Genomic DNA, 4,948 nt, shown 5'->3' with positions numbered 1-4,948 from the left:
AAATGCTGGAATTGAAGTTTAACCTCCAGTTTGACCTCAAACTGGAGGTTAAACGCCAGAATGAGTATGCCATCCAGGGAGGAGTTCCACGTTTAACCTCCAGTTTGACCTCAAACTGGAGGTTAAACGCCAGGAGTGGGAAGAGCACCAGGGAGCCATTTCCACGTTTAAGCTCCAGTTTGACCTCAAACTGGAGCTTAAACGTGTTCGACCAAGAATTTTCCTCCAGGGTTGCTTTCTCCATTTCCACGTTTAACCTCCAGTTTGACCTCAAACTGGAGGTTAAACGTGTTCGATACCTCCAGGGCTACCATTCTAAGCTTCCACGTTTAACCTCCAGTTTGACCTCAAACTGGAGGTTAAACGTGTTCGACCTCCAGGATGCCTCCTTCCTTTTCCACGTTTAACCTCCAGTTTAACCTTAAACTGGAGGTTAAACGTGTTCGACCTCCAGGGCTGCCCTTCCTTTATCCACGTTTAAGCTTCAGTTTAACCTTAAACTGAAGCTTAAACGTGTTCGACTACATTACTCTCCAGGGCTACCTTCTTCCATTTCCACGTTTAAGCTTCAGTTTAACCTTAAACTGAAGCTTAAACGTGCTTCTACAAAAGGCCTCACTGGAAGTGTCTGGCGTTTAAGCTGCAGCTTAAACGCCACTCTTGGAAAAGGTTTCTGGGCCAAAAATATTGTGATTGAAGTTAGTCTTTGAGCACAAATATTAACTTAAACTTACTTTGGTATGAAACCCAATTGAATATCATGGTTTATGGGATTGGGCCTGAAGGATTGATGAGTTTGAAATTTCAATTTATTGAGTCATTTGTCATTATTTGATTATCACTAAGTTGGCTCAATGAAATGTTACAGAATTTGGATCAACAACCTCATCAAGATTATGGATCATAAACCCAAGGCAAAAGGAAAGCAAGGAGAGGCCTCAAAGCCCAAGAAGCACAACTGAAGCTCAATATAGAAAGTGTATAAATAGGATAGAATTTAAGTGAGAGGGACTCTTGGAACTTTTACTTTCATTTTTAGCTAGTTTTCCTTTTCTTTGTAATTGAATTCAGAGCTATGATTCACTAAACCCCCTTTCATTGGGTTAGGGAGCTCTATTGTAATTCAATGAATCAATAATAGTTTATCTTCTTCTTCAATCTTTTCTCTTGAATTTTGTTAGAAAGCTTCTCGATCTAATTCCATTGAGTAGTTGTCTTGGGAAAGAAACTACTCATACTTGGAATCCTTCGGAGCCTTGGGAAAGGAATGGAGGATTCATGCTAGAGAAGCTTTCTCACAGTGAATTGGATTGGGGTTTGGATGGATATTGTGACATGTAATCCTACCAAATTGTGGTTCATGAAATTGTGTGGTATAATCAGTGATCAAGCATCATCTCTTCTAATGAACATTTAAACCAAGGGATTGGGAATTTGTTTGTTTTTAGAGAGAATTGGTGAGCCAAGGGATTGGGATCCAATCATATAAGATTGCCAAGCAAAATTCAATGAACGCATTGGTTGAGGAAGAGATAAACATGTTTTGATTCGGAGATCTCAATATCTCCTATAACCCAATGAATTCCCCATTTCTGATTTCCTATTTCTCTTTACATTCCGCAACTCAATTCTTGCAATCACCCCCATTCCCTTTTACTTTCAGCAAATTTACATTCTGCTCTTTAATTCATGCAATTTAAGATTCCGCCATTTCAATTCCTTGTCATTTACGTTTCCCGCCAATTTTACATTCCGCAAATTCTCATCTAAATCTTGATTCCGCTCAACTAGAACACACTTCTAATCCGAATTGCTCACTCAACCAATCCTTGTGGGATTCGACCTCACTCTATTGTGAGTTTTTACTTGACGACGATAACCGGTGCACTTGCCGGAAGGAATTTTGCCGATCGTGCAATTTCCTAAATCGTAGCATAACAAGTTTATGCGCATCAAGTTTATGGCGCCGTTGCCGGGGATTGGTTTTCGATTGACAATTCTCAAATTGGAAGCTAACTAGATTGAGCAATTTTCTCTTGCTTTGTTAATTCTGTTCAAGATACTTGTTGAATTTTAATTTCTGCACTCGGTTACATGCTTTCCTTCTTTATGCCTTTAAATTCATGCAACTAACTCACTGACTCACTAACTGTTTGAATTAATTCCTCAATTGATCTAACCATACTCTTCCATTAACCAAGAGTATTTCACTTGTTTGTGTTTGAGCTGTGTTCTTGTATGACAGGTAGGAGAGGAGAGACATCAACTCCTCCATATACCGAACCAGAGAGGACCCTTCATAGACTGAGAAGGGAAGCAAGAGGGAAGAGAGTAGTGGGAGAAGAGGAATCTGAAGGAGAATCTGAGGACAATTTTGAGGAAGCTTTAGATCTCAACATGGATAGAGAAGTTCACAACCATGAGAGAGCTGATGGAAACAATGCCATTCCTGAGAGAAGGGTTCTTAGTTCATACATAAACCCAACCTCTGGGAATTGTGGTAGTAGCATCCAGAAACCACCCATTCAGGCCAACAATTTTGAGCTCAAGCCACAGCTAATATCACTTGTGGAGAATCATTGTTCCTTTGGAGGAAGTGCTAATGAAGACCCAAACCAACATCTCACAAAATTCCTGAGAATTTGTGACACTGTGAAGTCCAATGGAGTCCAGGAAGATGCCTATAAACTGCTTTTGTTCCCATTTTCACTTAGGGACAAAGCAGCTAAGTGGCTGGAATCATTCCCAAGGGGGAGCCTAACAACATGGGATGAGGTGGAAAGCAAGTTTCTGGCACGTTTCTACCCTCCACAAAAGGTCAATAGGCTTCGATCTGAGGTTCAGACTTTTAGACAACAAGATGGTGAAACTCTCTACGAGGCATGGGAGAGATTCAAGGACTTGACAAGGAAATGCCCACCAAACATGTTCCATGATTGGGTGCAATTGCACATCTTCTATGATGGGCTCTCTTATGAATCAAGGAAGGCTGTAGACCATTCATCAGGAGGTTCATTGAACAGGAAAAAGACTGTGGAAGAGGCCATTGAAGTGATTGAGACAGTGGCTGAGAATGAGTACTACTATGCATCAGAGAGGCACAACACTAAGGGAGTCATGGAGCTGAACCATGTTGATACAATTCTAGCCCAAAACAAGGTGTTTGCCAAGCAACTAGCAGAGCTTACCAGGCAATTAGAAACAAAGCAAGTGGCTGCAATACACACACAAGATCAAGAGGAAGTAAGCATTGAAGGAGGTGATTGGGATGAGGCTAATTATGTGGGAAACCAACAAAGGCAATCATATGATCCACATTCCAACACTTACAACCCAGGCTGGAGAAACCACCCAAACTTTGGGTGGGGAAACCAACAAACCCAACCACAAAACCACAAACCTTACAACCACAACCAACATAACAATTCCACATACCAAAACTCCAACCAAAGATCATACCAAGCCACACAAAACACTTACCCCCAACCATCATATCATGGCCAAAATAATCAACATACCCAACCTAATCCGAACCAACAATTTCAAGATCAATTAAACCGGATAGAAGGAATGATGGCAACCATGAGTCAAGACATAATTGAATTGAAGAGCTTTAGGGATGATGTGAGAACTACCTTAAGAAACCATGGTGAAAAACTCAAGAGGATGGAATCTCAAGTAGGAGAGCTATCTCGACAGGCCCCCAAATCAACTGCAGTGTTCCCTAGTGACACAGAAAAGAATCCTAAAGGGGAACAAAAGAGAGTAAGATGGGAAGAATGCAAGGCCATCACCATATTGAAGGAAGTCTCAGAAGAAGAAGGAATCAGGCCCTCAGAACAGGAGCCAGAAATCTTGAAGGAAGGTGTGGAGGAAGCTAAGCAGGAAAGTGAAACTGAGCAAGCCAAGGAACTGCAAAAAGGCATGATGGAAATATACCAACCAAAAGCACCATTTCCTGAGAGGTTAGGAGGAGGTGAAAAAAGGAAAACCTATTCAAGATTTCTAGAGACATTTAACTCTCTTCATGTCAATATTCCCTTTCTTGAGATTCTCCATCAAATGCCCACACACATCAAGTATTTAAAGGAATTGTTAAGCAAGAAAAGAGTTTTGAAGGGAGGACAAACGGTAACAATGAACAAAGAATGCAGTGCTCTCATCAAGAAGGACACACTCTCTAAGAAAACGGACCCAGGAAGTTTTCATATCCCTTGCATCATAGGGGAAACAAAAATTGACAGAGGATTCTGTGATCTAGGAGCTAGTATAAATGTGATGCCTCTAACTCTTATGAAGAGGCTACAACTGAATGAGGTGAGATCCACTGATGTAATCATACAACTGGCTGACAAAACTCAGAAGCAAGCTGAAGGGGTAGTTGAAAATGTGCTGGTGAAAGTGGGGGATTATTACTTCCCCACAGACTTTGTCATTGTGGACATGGAGGAAAGCCACTTACACCCTATCATTCTGGGCAGACCATTTCTAGCCACTACTAGAGCGCTCATAGATGTAGAACAAGGAGAGCTAATTCTGAGAATACATGATGAACAGCTCATTTTCAAAGTTTTCAAACCTGCATCTGAGCCTGAACCAGAACCTGAAAAGCCTAAGGATGATAGTAGCCATCTGTGTTTGGAGGAAAGTAATCCAGCAGCTGAGACTCTAAAACAGTCCTTGAAAGGCAAACAAGAGTTGCAAGAGTTAGAGCCACAAGAATCAGTGGAAACAGATCAGAAGGATCCTCCTGACATAAGGGTCAATGAAGAAATCCTCAAGAGAAAGGGAAGAGTGATAGGGAGATTGCCAAGAGGATGGAGAAACAAGAAAATTCCCACTGAAGGTTTTTCTCCGGGAGATAACGTGATATCAAGTCATTATCTGCCAATCCCACCTGGCCTCAAAACCATTCCTTCCCAACTCCCTCAAGTGTTCACAATCAGGA

At 41.4% G+C, this 4,948-nt stretch overlaps 1 non-coding gene across 1 annotated transcript; it reads right to left on the bottom strand.

The window, feature by feature from the left end:
* Positions 1–2,823: 2,823 nt before the first annotated feature.
* Positions 2,824–2,927, bottom strand: LOC112774617 (small nucleolar RNA R71). The gene has a single exon (XR_003189094.1). It is a non-coding gene; the product is annotated as a small nucleolar RNA R71 (small nucleolar RNA).
* Positions 2,928–4,948: the final 2,021 nt, after the last annotated feature.

This window comes from Arachis hypogaea, chromosome 18, assembly GCF_003086295.3.
Source record: "Arachis hypogaea cultivar Tifrunner chromosome 18, arahy.Tifrunner.gnm2.J5K5, whole genome shotgun sequence".
Lineage (NCBI taxonomy): Eukaryota > Viridiplantae > Streptophyta > Magnoliopsida > Fabales > Fabaceae > Arachis > Arachis hypogaea.
The sequence above is the reverse complement of the archived record's forward strand: the minus strand, read 5'-3'. Positions and strand labels throughout refer to the sequence as shown.